This window comes from Artemia sp. Qi Xiang Cuo, chromosome 2 (genome assembly GCF_049724085.1).
Source record: "Artemia sp. Qi Xiang Cuo chromosome 2, ASM4972408v1, whole genome shotgun sequence".
NCBI classification, from domain to species: Eukaryota; Metazoa; Arthropoda; class Branchiopoda; order Anostraca; family Artemiidae; genus Artemia; species Artemia sp. Qi Xiang Cuo.
The window spans coordinates 55,513,423-55,527,559 of NC_142795.1; positions in this window are offsets into that span (position 1 = coordinate 55,513,423).

Consider the following 14,137-nt stretch of genomic DNA (forward strand, 5'->3'; position numbering starts at 1 on the left):
CAGATTTAATGAAATTTACATTATTAAAAAGTAATTTTTTTGAACGGAGCATAATTTTTCGAAGTTCAAGAAAGGACAGTCCCTAAAAATGTTCTAGTATACCTGCTTAGAAAACATAAAAATCAGCTCAAAAAAAGTCAGTTTGAATAATTTGATAGCTTTTAAATATCCTGTTGTGCTAACTACCTTGATTGAGATCTTTGTGGACATAGGATGCATATTATTTATGCTGTACGTACATTTATTTGACAGCGTTTTGCTATACAATTTGTAAGAGATTATGCCTAGAGGTTTCCTTTGTTTTAAACTAGCCTTTCATTAGCTTTTCGAATTATTGACACATCTAAAATCGCCTATCAATTTACACCAAAATTGCTTCAGAAGCTCCCTGTGGCGCTGAGAAAATTTGCTAATTGGTCCTTTGTCTTTGAGAATTTCAGGCGACATTGAGACTCACAAAATAAAATTTTGGTATCGAATGCCCTCAAAAAATAGTTTTTTTTTCTAAAATTAGATTGAAGATTCATTTCGTATCTTATACACCTTTCCTGACGAGTCATGTAATTGTAATATTAGTAGCTGGGTCTATTTTTGTCGCAATATATCACCACTGATGAAGGGTGATGTTAAAAAAATATAATTATGCAATGTAGAGATGCTAAATATATATATGAAATTTCGTCAAGAATTTCGTCTTAATGACTCCTCCTTGACTACCTCACTTACTGACTAAACGATCATTTTAGGAGAAACGGTATAATTCAAAATCTAGTCAAGGTCAATGCTCAGAAGAAGAAGAAGGGTCCGAAGGAGAAGTGGGCTCAACTAGACAAAGAGTTCAGAGATATTGAGTCTCGGAAGAATGAATGCAGCATATGCATGTCAGAGATGTCAGATAATGATCAAAAACGATTTCCATGCAAGCACGTTTTCCACAAAGAAGTTTGTCGAATTATTTATGAATTTTCTAAGTGTTGCTTAGCTCAGATGATCAAACAGTTCGTCGTAAAGAACTGTAAGTAAGGAGCGACAATGCTCAATGGTAACCGAAACTCTAGAAAACGAGAAAGTTGTTTATTGTTTTAAAAATATAAAGTTGTGAGACAGAGTCAAACTTTAGCGTAAAGAGCAAGGTGTTGAGGAGGGGACAGCCCCTTAAATATACAAAATAATTTCTGTTCGTTTTAAGTTTTAATGTCGCTCCTTACTTTCAGTTTGAAAAACCATGTTTTTTATTTAATATTTATAAAGAGGCAGAATAACGCTGTTTTAAAAATCTAAAAACGGCCGTATTTGTAGGGATGGGTCAGAAGGCCCGAACAGGACATAATTTATGCATGTTTTCATGGTTTTTCTCACTGAGAATGTTTTTTCATGGTTCTTCTCATTGTTTGATGGATGTAAAAATAAGTTCACATCAACAATTGATGGATGTAGACATCTGGTTATTGTTTGATGGTTATGTGTGTTGATCAATTTATTTGTTGTTTTCTTGGATGTCGAAAACAACTTGGATATAGACATCTGGTTATTGTTTGAGGGTTATGTGTGCTGGTCAATTTATTTGTTGTTTTCTTGGATATCAACATAAGTCCAACAACAACTTGGATTTCAACAACAATTGCTGTTGTTTTCTTGGATTTCAGCATAAGTTCACATCAACAATTGCTGAATTGATCGAGTCTAACAGTAGTATGTGCCTTTCCATATTGCGTGCCGCTATACACGTTTGCTAGGGAGTCCGAAGTCCCTGAGCCCTGAGGTCAAGGTCACTGTGGAAAACCCAGAAATATTTTCCCTGAAATGAAGTCCCTGAGACCTTGGGAAAAACCCTAGTTACATAACATGTTTTTGTGAACAATTTTGGGAAAACCTAATTTGTTTCTCAACAGGGGAAGACCTTGGGTGAAAAATATACCTTCAATATGGGGTCACCACTGAAGTACTATGTAACATGGGGAAAACCCAATTACTTAACTTGTTTTCTGGTTTTGGGAAAATCCAATTCACTTGGGCAATAAGTATTGTGATTGGATGAAATCGGGACTTTGGGGGGGGGGAACCCATGACCCTCTGAAACGTACATATAAGGTGAGAAATCAATGATAATATTATCAATAGTTTAACAATACTCGACTAGTGCAGAATAGTGAAGTGAATAAATTATGTCTGGGAAAAGAAATTTAGACTATAGCGATTCTGTGGAGAGAGTAAGTTTTTCTTTTTGTATTCTTAGTGAATATAAGTCGAAGAGAGATAGTCATATTAAAATATATAATTTATAAATTTCATAGCTATTGAATTATCAAGTAAATATCTAGTGGGGCTATATAATTTATAAACTAATATATATATATATATATATATATATATATATATATATATATATATATATATATATATATATATATATATATATATATATATATATATATATATATATATATATATATTATCTTATATATATATATATATCTTATTTTAATATCATATGAGATCTCTTTTCTTAGAACATCATATGTATTCTTGATAATACAATCTACGAGAAAAACTTCATAGCTACCTTGAAATTTAATGGTAGGCGACAATTTGGTCCAAAAATAACTTGTTCTATTCGAATCATCATAGAGAGGATCGGAAATATTGGACATGCATGTCACACAGAAATCATGGGATATTGTGTAAGTCCTCAACACCTATCCCACAATCAAATTCAGAGTTGTACCCAAGCCAGCAAACCAACAACTGTTTCTTACCACCCCACGTTCGAGTTTTTAATACTTTTTCAATTTGATAAATACCACTATCTTTAACTTTTTGCAATTCATAGTCATAAAATCCCCCCAAAATCTCATCATCTTTGCTATCGCGTAGTCGATAGGTCACGGGACTAGTATCTAGAACTTTTAACACTTTAAAAAGTTCAGTAGACCATAGGTAATTCCCTTTTTCAAAAATATTAATTGACCGATTGATTCGAACCCTATCACCCACAATCAATTTGCTTTTTATTCCATTTTCATTGTTAGAAGCATATTGTTTGACAAAAATGTCAAGTGTATTGTTATCATTCTGATGAGCTTCAAAAGGACTAAGATTGGACAGGGAACGATGAGGACGTTGATTGTAAACTTGCATAATTTTATCCAAATCATGAATAAAGACAGCAGTGTTTTTGAGTGTGCAATATCTAGAAATGAGAAGACGAATGGTTCTAATCAATCGTTCAGCCAATACAGCATTGATTGGACTGTGACTATGATATAACTGTGTATTATATTTTAGTAGAATTTTCTTATTTTCTTCACATGTGGATTGACAAATTCACTTCCTCGATCCGTTTGTATTTTTTTATAGGAATCTCAATCAAGTATTGTTTCTAGAGCAATTGCAATCTCCTCTCCACGCTTAGATTTCAGTGGAATGGCATTGGAGTAGCGACTAAAAATACTGATTGCAAATAGAATGTACTTGTATGGTTTATTGTTTTGGTGTTGCCATTCATCCAAAGTCATAAGATCAGCTTGCATGATTTGTAGAGGGTAGAATGCCTTAGTTTTCCGATATTGATATGTGCGAAGTCTGCGATTTCGATGAAGTGTGTAGCTAGGTTCATTTTGAAGATATTATTTTGCTACACTCTGTTGAACATTGGAGACTTGAGCAAGTGTACTGGGAGCACTAAGACTCCCCATCTCACCAAGATTTACATAAATACGGTTTAGAGTTTTATCCATTTTGCATGTAAATGTGTATCACCACCGCTACCCTTTTGTATACCAACAGAGGTGTTGGCAGTTGTCGGGGAAAGATGCTTTTTTCTACTGGCTAAAGTTGAATCATCGCTGCTGCTGCTGCTGCTGCTAGCTGCAACTTTTATAATTTAATTTAGGTGTACTTGTTAGCATTAGAGTCTTGAAATCATCTTTTTCAGAATCATCATCCTCCTCATCCTTTTCATTATTGAATAATCTCAAATCCTTTAAAATTTTTCTGTTGATCACAATGGCTTTGGGAAAGTATGATGTGTGTAAATATTTCAAAAGATTCGTGTCAATGGATAGAGTTTTCTTGCGATTTGAGACAAAATAAGTTATTAGATCAATGAGATTATAAGGGCTGCTACCTAGGGTGATTTGATGATTTGTAGCATCAATTTTAATATCACTGCTTCCATTCAAATAGTTTAAAAATCTTTTGCCCTGTTCCCGATAAGAAACTGGTAATAGATCTAATATTCTTGATATGTGGTTTTCGAGTGGCAGTAGTGTTGTTGATTGTGTAATATTTGCCTCTCCTATCTTATCTGCAACATTCACAGCACTAATAGGTTTAATTTGATAGGGTTTTGGCTTGTCAACAAGACGAAGTGCCGTTTGAAAAATTAAAAGTTTCTGATCATCAGGTATGCTATTATCATTAAGGAAATCTGTGAGATTACCCTCAAAAGTTTGTAGTGGAGATAGAGCTTCATCAATTGGGAAGGGAACTTCATCATCCGGGAAGGGAACTTCCCGAGAGGTAGTTACCCTTCCGAAATTTCAGCTTTAGATTAACCCTAGACACTACTAGAGGGTGATATTTACTTTTAACATCAATAACAGCACTGCTACATGCCCTAGTATCTTGTATTGATCCTACCAGTCTTCGATTTACTATAATATAATCAATAAGGTTTGCTGTCTTATCATCACGTGAAAACCATATTAACTTATGGGCTATTTTATGACCAAACACCGTATTGGCTATTACTAGGTTGTTTACCTACAAAATTGCAAAAGTTTGTATCCATTACTTTTTTATTTTCCTAGACCAAGCTTACCTAGGCTAGGATACCACATGGTTTCGCCATATTTTTTTTTTGCAATAGAGTTACGATTGAGACGGAGAAAGAAGAAAATTGCTAACAAGACCGGCAATAATTGGCAATAAAACTATGAAAAAACCTTCCCCTGCCTGAACTAAATGTTTTCTTTTCTGTTTTTGACTGGTCTTTCTCTTGGACAGCGCAAAAAAATGGATTGATGTTGTCTAGTCTGCTTCTTAATAGCATCTGGTAGTTGAACATTTCCTGCAGTTAAATTTAAACACAGTTCGGAATTGAGTCTAATAAACTCTCGATCTATATTGTTTAATATGACTTTCCTAAGTCGTGGTTTTGAACTACTCAAAACAGAGAACAAGTGTCTATTGTGATGTAACTTTTTCAACGTCATAGTTTCAACTAATATCTTTTCCTATCACTCACCGGCAGCTGTACTGTTATCTCACGATCAAATATATTACTAATAACACGTAGTTCTTCAGGTATGTTTTGAAAAAGGTCAATTACAATGTACCCATATGGGTTTATTTTTCGCCTGATTGTAAGCTGTCAACAAGAATTTTGGTTGACCCGGATAAATTTGTCTGTTTAATGTTATGAGGGAACTTCTTCTTTAGTCACGAACAACTTTGTACACAATGTAATGAGTACAGTTCAATGCAAGAGTTCGCATACATTTACTCTGATGAAAGAGATTGTGTAGAACAATGGTGACAGAAATTTTTTCATTATGAGACCGTACTGTGAACAATTGGATCATTTTCTCAGACCATTGCTCTATTGATTCGGCTAAATCATCAATAATAAGCCAAGAATTTGGTTCAATTGAATTGAACACAACATCCAATCTCTTCATAAATTTGATTTGAGGTTCAATAGTCCTTACTCTATCATATGATTGTTCCCAATCACTATAGCAATAGTATATATTTCTTATGGTAGTTTGATGGTCTCCTGCTGCCAACATTTCACCTCGATTCTGAATTATTTTCATCAAAAGTGTGTTTTTCCCACTCATTGATGGTCCACAGAGAAAAGCTCTGAAAGGTATTATAAACTGATAAATAATCTTTTTTTCTCTGCTATTTGTATCTAACTCTATTCAATGAACAACAACAACTGAAGTAAAATCAAAGTGTTTACTATATTAAATAGTCAATACAAAAAAAACATTAGAAATACAACAATTTTTTTTACATTGTACAATGAAAACTAGTAAATGTATGTACATATAAATAAAGAAATAAAAACTTTTAATAATAGAACACTGGGAAAAAATAAATCTGCTCTAAATCATTAAAAGATGCTACCAGTAGCGCCCCCCCCCCCCGCCGAAGGCCCCCCCGGACTTGGGCCGCGAGGCCCCTCCCAAGGCTTAGGAATTTTTAAATAAGTTTACTCACACCGAGACTTTCCTTATGATGAACCCACTCGTCTCGGTCGGATGTTAAGTAGTGTCCAAGGGGAAGGGTACTTACACCATCTCTACAAACATAAACCTTGTCAGAATTCGTACTCATGGCAATCTTTCCAACATTTACAGTAAAATTTTTATATTTTAACGAGCGAATTACCAACAGTTTTGCTCGTGGAATTGTATTTTCAACAATACAATTCCTATAGACGTCCATATCGAAATTCTTTTCCACATAGTGCATGGGCACTCCTTTGCAACGTTTTTTTTATTTCCTCGGTGTGTGTCAGTATAAAGTACACCTTTGGACTTACAAACATACCCCGAGAAATCAAGTCACTTTCTGTTTCTGATTTTAAAAATAAAAGTTGGTTTGGAGCTTGACATTTGACTAGTTCCGGTTAGATTCCCCCATTCCAGTTTGTATAGTCCATCCGAGAACTGATGATTTCACCGTTAGCCAAATCGTCAAGTAGGTTTTCTGTTTTGACTTTTAACAATAGAGAATCTTTATCCCCGTAGCAGAGCTCTACTTATTGCTTCCCCGGCCATTGTACCCTAGCTAAATTGTAGTAGAATTCCAACAGGATCTTTTTTGAAATTTCTGAGATGGCGCTGCCTGCTGCAATATTTTTATTCAATACTATGTTTCTTTTTTTTCTATTCAATAGTACCATGTCTGGAGCATTGATTTTAAAGGAAGGTCATTTTACTTAACATCAAAAATACATTTAAGGGGGAACGAGGTAAAACAATCCCAGCTATCTCTTCCATGTTAAATATTTTTAGCTTGTATGGCGACAACAGACGCATTAAAGCATAGCTTTTGGTTTCTATCTGTTCCCCATGATCTAGCAATATAATCTGAGTTTGCTATTTTTTTAATATTTTTTACTTGGCTTTCTAAATTAGACTTTTTCGTGCAAATTCCATTTCAAATTGTATGAGGAAACGGTAAATACAAATTTCATAAATTTAATACCGACTTAGAGAGGATTTTGAAAGAAACAACTTGACTTTTAAGTTTTTTTTCCTAATTTGTTCAAAAAAGACATTTTGATCAGTTTATTTAAAAGTTGTTACCATCAGTTTTATATTAGTAACTCCTGAACTGTTGCATATTTAGTTTCAATAGGCGGGCATAATTACCTGTTTTAGGTGTTACACGTTCAGGGTTTCAACTTGTATCGACTGACATCGAAGGTGAATGTTTCAGCATATTATGCAAATAGGAATACTCCGTCAAATTAGGTTGCGGTCAAAGATTTTGAAAGAAGGGAAAGGCAATTAAAGAAATTGGCCTTGTTAGTTCACAAAAGTGCTTTGTGAAAGATGGTAAAGAAGCGTAATAAAAGAGGCATTGGCTTGGTTTCTGTACAGTAGCACAGAGAAAAACTAAAGCAAATACACAAAAAGCTTGGAAGACCACGACTTCCAAAACATTTACTCGACTTGAACGAAACATCTCTTCAAGAAGAGCCTGCAGCAGAAATCCCAAGACTGAAAGTTGTAACTACGGGTCGCATTTTAGAATCGGATATTATAAAAAATCTTGCTGGATGGTTAATGTGCCATATTTTCTAAAGAGCTAGGAAGAATTGGTAATCAAACATATGTAAGTACCACTTGATTAATTTTGTAGTATGAACCTTTCAAAGACCTTAGACTTATTATAGGTTTATGTGCTTTTAGGGGATTAGATCCGAATTCTCATACTTCTCTTAGGAAGTTGTTCGGATGAATTAATAGATTCAGACTGATAAACAAACCAACACGGGCAACAGAGGAAAGGGCAAATGCCCATTTTGTGTTTAAGTTTATTTAATGGTTTTCTTTCTTTTTTAATTCTATCCACCTACAGACTTTCAAATTAAAACACACTGAATGTGCCTTATGAAACAGCATGTGACTTATGACCCTTCAATTTGTGTTGCACTTTGTCCGTATTATAAAAAATGTTTAGAAATGTATGAAAAATGAAATACGATACAAATTTTTGTTTCAAGGAGAGAGGTAGGGGATTGTAGCCCCCTAACAAATAGCTTTCTTTTTAGGCATACAACCAAAAATCATTCTATTCTGTGCCGTAAATCATAACAAATAGACTTTGACCTATGACCTATTTAGTCACTGGAAGATCAAGGGATGGGCCCACGCTTGTACGGCCATATGAAGTACTTCATAACGATTTATGTAATGTATTTTTTTTTATTTTTTATTTACTTTTTTTAGTGAATAATTTTACAAAATATTTTACCGGGAGACGAATAATACTATAATATTTTGACAATAAATTTTAAAAAAATGAAGGGGGAGGGGAGGCAAGGGTGGATCCAGGATTTCTTTTTCGGGAGAGGGGGCTACTAATTTTTGACTTTTTCGGGGTGGGGGGTTAGTAATTTTTGACTCAGATGTCGAGTAATTTGATTAATTTTTACATAGGGTTTACTAATTTTCGACTCAGTAAAAAATTTCGGGGGGGGGGGGTTCAAAATGGGTAACCCCCCTTCCCAAGGATACGGCCGTGAGGGGAGGGTATTGAATCTTCAAAAATTATAAATCTTTAATATATATCCCACTTAGTCCTAGCAGAAATTTCTTTTGATAATACGGGATAAAGATAGGAAGTAAAATATTATTTGCCGCAAGAAGAGGGGTAGGGGATTGCAGCCTCCAAACAAATAACACTTTTTCTAGGCATGCAACTATCATTCATTTTATTTTGTAGCGTAAATATAAAAAAAAAACTATACCTTGATTTATGACCTTATGCTTAGTGATATTAACAATTTATTCCACATAGTTTTTTTTTCTTTTGCCTTATATATTTTAATTTATTGTTTTATATAATATTTTACCGTACTATTTATAGCTTCACATAATTTTTGGCCGGGGAATTAACATTAATGTGTGTCTGTGGGGGGAGGGGGAGGGCCGAAGCTACAAAAACAAGGTTTCTAGGCCATAATTTTCATTCTTATTATGAGAAGCAGTTCAGGTCGTCGACTTTTTGTCGTTATAGTTCAGCAGATAGTTCTAAAATAAGAGCAGCGAATTTAGTTCCTTCAATTCATATCCCTTGTAAAAAAAAAAAAAAAAAAAAAAAAAAAAAAAAAAAAAAAGAAAAAAAAATAAAAAAGGGTTTTATTTCTATTTTTTTTTAATTGTAATTGTAAATGTAGAGAGGTCAAAGAAAATTTTTATGTGTATGCCTATTTAATCTGGTAAATAAAAAGTAAATGTCGTAAAAAGAAGTGAAGAAAGCGATGGTAGTATTTCATAGGTGTTGCTTAATTAGTTTTGTAGTGTCGTTTTGACACATTTTTTTTTTCTACTATTAAGGCCTTACACTTCTTGCAGTCGTTAACAACAGACACACGATTCTTATAAAATCAAGGCTGTATCCAGGGAAGGGGTATATACCGGGTTTGAATCTCCACCCCTCCAAAAATTGTAGAAAAAATGCGCAAAAAATTTATTTGGTATATTTTTTAAAAGTTTTTGTTACCTCCCACTTCCAAACAGAAATACTGGATAAGTTCTTGCTTATAAGTACAAATAAAATCTTATGAACATCTTTGCTCACAATTTCCGTCACGTAGATTTGCCACATATGTTTTTATGTTTTTTTTTTTTTTTTTTTTTTTTTTTTTTTTTTTTTTTTTTACGGGGAGTTGAAAAGAAATACTGTATGATTGGTCGAAGATTCGTAAAGTAGGTTTACTGATACATTTTGATGGATTTTTTAGTGAACTTTTCTAGATCAAAGTGACAAGGAGCACTGGAGGGTTGGAACCACGAATAATTCGTATACCATTTTTTCTGACAGATTTCTCTCCTTTTAGTTTCATTCAAATGATAGCCTTTTCAACAAACATAGCCAAAAATGAAAAGAGACGGGAAAATTAAAACAAAAACATCCTTTTTTCGGAATTTAAGACACACAAATAAAATTACGTAGGAATAGCCCTGGAACTTACAATTATTTTGATTTTTTCATTAGGTCGCTAGTGAAAACAAGCTTGAAAGTGTATTAAATCTAGGTTAAATAAATCTTTTATTGAAAGTAGGGGGAGATGATATTGTATGACCTTAAAATAGCGTGTGGAATTGTAAAACAACAGAGAATTTACCTAAGACGGTGAAATTTGTGTTGAAATTTGAAATTGGACCTTAAAAATATTTTGGCTAATTAGGGATGGAGGGACATGCCTCAAAGGATGTTTTATGATGCCAAAGAATCCCAAATTTCATTGAGCCTTCAGATAAATACAGAATTAGTTCTAAGAACGAGACAAGGGGAGGGTGGGGTTAGAGATTGATGCATAATCCCTTGGGCTGTATTCGGGACTTTTGTTTGGGAATTATTTATTTATTTATTTTTTGGAGAAAAAAAAACTTTCACATCAAAAATGTGAAACTGATATTTACTCTCTCTTGATTTCTGGGGATATCTCCGTCTACGCTGTTATTATGAAAGTAAAGAGTAATATCAAACATAATATGTTTTGTTCTAGGTGACTATAATATTAACATGCTGGATATGGACTCTTTTGTGACTTCTCAGTTATAAAATAAAATTAGTCGAAAACTGTCGAAAGTTATTAAATAAAATTAGTCGAAACACTTTCAAGCACTTTTTTGAACTAACAAGGCCAATTTCTTTAATTGCCTTTCTCTTCTTTCAAAATCTTTGACCGCAACCTAATTTGACGGAGCATTCCTATTTGCATAATATGTTGAAACATTCGCCTTTGATGTCAGTCAATACAAGTTGAAACCCTGAATGTTTATCACCTGAACATCGGTAATTATGCCCGCCTATTCAAACTAAATATGCAACAGTTCATGAGTTACTAATATAAAACTGATGGTAACAACTTTTAAATAAACTGATCAAAATGTCTTTTTGAACTAATTATGAAAAAAAACTTAAAAGTTAAGTTGTTCCTTTCAAAATTCTCTATAAGTCGGTGTTAAATTTATTATACTTGTATTTACCGTTTCCTCATACAAGTTGAAATGGAATTTGCACGAAAAAGTCTAATTTAGAAAGCCAAGTAAAAAATATTAAAAAAATAGCAAACTCAGATTATATTGCTAGATCATGGGGAACAGATAGAAACCAAAAGCTATGCCTTAATGCGTCTGTTGTCGCCATACAAGCTAAAAATATTTAACATAGAAGAGATAGCTGGAATTGTTTCTACCTTGTTCCCCCTTAAATGTATTTTTGATGTTAAGTAAAATGACCGGAACTGAACTAATAAACAAATTAGGAATTAGGATGTTGTGGTTAACCAAGTCGAAGGCTTTTTGGAAATTGATTAAGAAAAGGTTTAGCAGAGCATTTGGTTTCTCAGGGTTACTTAGGATAGTATGTGCCAACTGCACAATGTAATTGGTTGTGGAGTTTTTTATAAATTACCAAACTGTCGGACGCTAATGCGTTGACTCGTTTTAACTTTAAGCCAGTCACAGGGGAAATCTTCATAAACCTTTTGAAATACTTAAGTGGGTGTAATGGGACATACGTTGTTGAAAGTCAGGCTAGTAGATTTCTTTGGGACAGGTGTTGTAAAACCTTGTTTCCAGCAACTTTGGAATATGCCGAATTTTGTGACTTGGTTGAAAATTTTTGATAAAGGTTCAACAATTTTGTATCAAAAGGCTTTAATTAATTCAGTTGAAGTATTCAAGGGGCAAGTGATTGATTTCCTAAGATTGAGGATTTTATTTATAACATCAGAGGGAGAAATTAGGGGAAAGACACCTTTTAACTTTCTGCTGCGGAAAAGAGGCTTCATAATTACTCCTCAATAAATTTTGGAGGGACAAAGCTTTGCAGTCAACGTAATTTATTTGATACACAGGGTACGAATTCTCAGCAGTAATTCAAGAGCCAAAATGATAGAGTTCTCAGTCAATAACAAGTCTATAGACGGTTTCAGGAATAGCAAAGGACTCTTAACTTTGACCAGCGGAGATCATAGTAGGCTGAAATGATAACTACCCCCTAGAAGGGGTAGAGCAGAGACGATTTTGCAAAAGTTTGATAGAATGGTGCATATTAAATCAATAATAGTGTTGCCTTTCGTAGTTGGAACCTTTAAGATTACAGTTGTAATTCATTTGCATCACCTAATAGGAAGATTTTAGCATTAGGGTATTTTGATAGTACATAATCAGTACTGGTATGTAATTTTTCGGTAAAATTTATTTTATTAGCAGATCTTTGATTAGGATAGGAGGGTAAGAAAAACAACACAGGACGATTAAATTGAAAGGACAGGGTAAGACTTTAAATCGAACACACGCCCACATTTTCTCATCAAAGGGAGCTAAACGCGGAATTGAGATTTCAATTGGATAAATATCATTACGGAAAGAAGAAAAGAATTCTGCCACCTTTCTTATCCAGAGTGTGGTTTTTGGGTCCGAGTTTAATTAACTTGGAGAAAATATTAATTTAACATATGTGAACATAACATACATAACAGATATGAATTTTGAGCTCGTACTTCAGTAATAGCGATCATTTCTTAGCTATATATTTTAGAAAGGGACTCTAATTTGTTAAGTTTTTCAAAGTTAAGACTTTTAGTGTTCCATAACAAAAAAGTGGGAAATTGAAAATGACTTGTGAAGGTACCATTTTTACACTTGACTTATTTTATATCACAAATGGAGCAAGGGTCTATCCTGGGTGTTGAGAGTTAAGAAAAGAGACAATATAGATATAGAGGAAATGTGATCAGGAAGACAGAACTAGTTTCCAGTCGACAACAAGGGAGAACAATTAGAATTTATGACAAAATTAATTTTATGTGCAAGAACTATCAAACCTGAATCATACATTGTTGTCACGATGAATAAAATTAATGGGAGGGGGTAGGATTTTAAAAGGATTGGGCAGGAAGAAGTCAAACTGGGAGGGCTCTTCAACGGAGGGAGAGGGGGTATGGAAAAGCAGGATGGTGCTGGAATAGGGAAATAGGGTGGGAAGTGTCTGGGAGGAGAGGGGCTGGGTTTATTTTAACAAATGGAGGATGGGGACTCGAGCCACACGGAGAGGATCGGAGCTGCGGGGTATGCTACTCAATAATAAATATGGAGGGAGACATGATTGGAGGTCGAATTGAACACGACAAGGAGGAGTGGTCGCAGATGCTTTGTGCGTAGCTCTAAAAATTGTCAGGCTTTAAGATAAAAAGAAGGGGGCACCTTAACATGACCGTTAGCACAACCAAAACAATGACCACTAGAAAAAAGGCAGTACAAATATTTACAAGCTAAAATTATGCTCGAGCTTACTGCATTTTCCTGATAAGTAAAATTTGCATAAATGTAACAAACTACAACAACCAGATCTACACTTAAGAATTAAGATTTTTTAAGAACTCATAATAAAATGTCACTTCTGGCAAGGTCAGGGTTCAACAAATTTTTTTATTTGTAGCAATGTTTTATGTTGTGACTCCTTTTTTATTCATAGATAACTGAAATTCCTTCATCACTCAGATTTTGACAGGACTGTTCGGTGACATTTTCACTAACCTGACTAGACGCTTATTTAAGGTTTTTGTTCCTCTTAGGAGAACTGTACAGGGTCATTTTCTTGGCAGGATTAATTACTGATAAATTAAAAACTTCCACTGAGGTGACATTATAATGCTTTGGATCCTTTCTTCTGAGTTGGAAGGGAAGAGGAATGTCGCAGGCATTATTATACACATTTAGGGTGTTCAATGGGTTAAAGAATTCTACATTTGGCATTGTGGGCAATATATTTGAAATAATTCAGGATATATGATTCGAAGATTGATCTAGCTTTTGCTTCAATTCCGAAAGCCACAAAACTGTCTCTGGTTTCAGATTTGATCGTGTGTAACTAGATC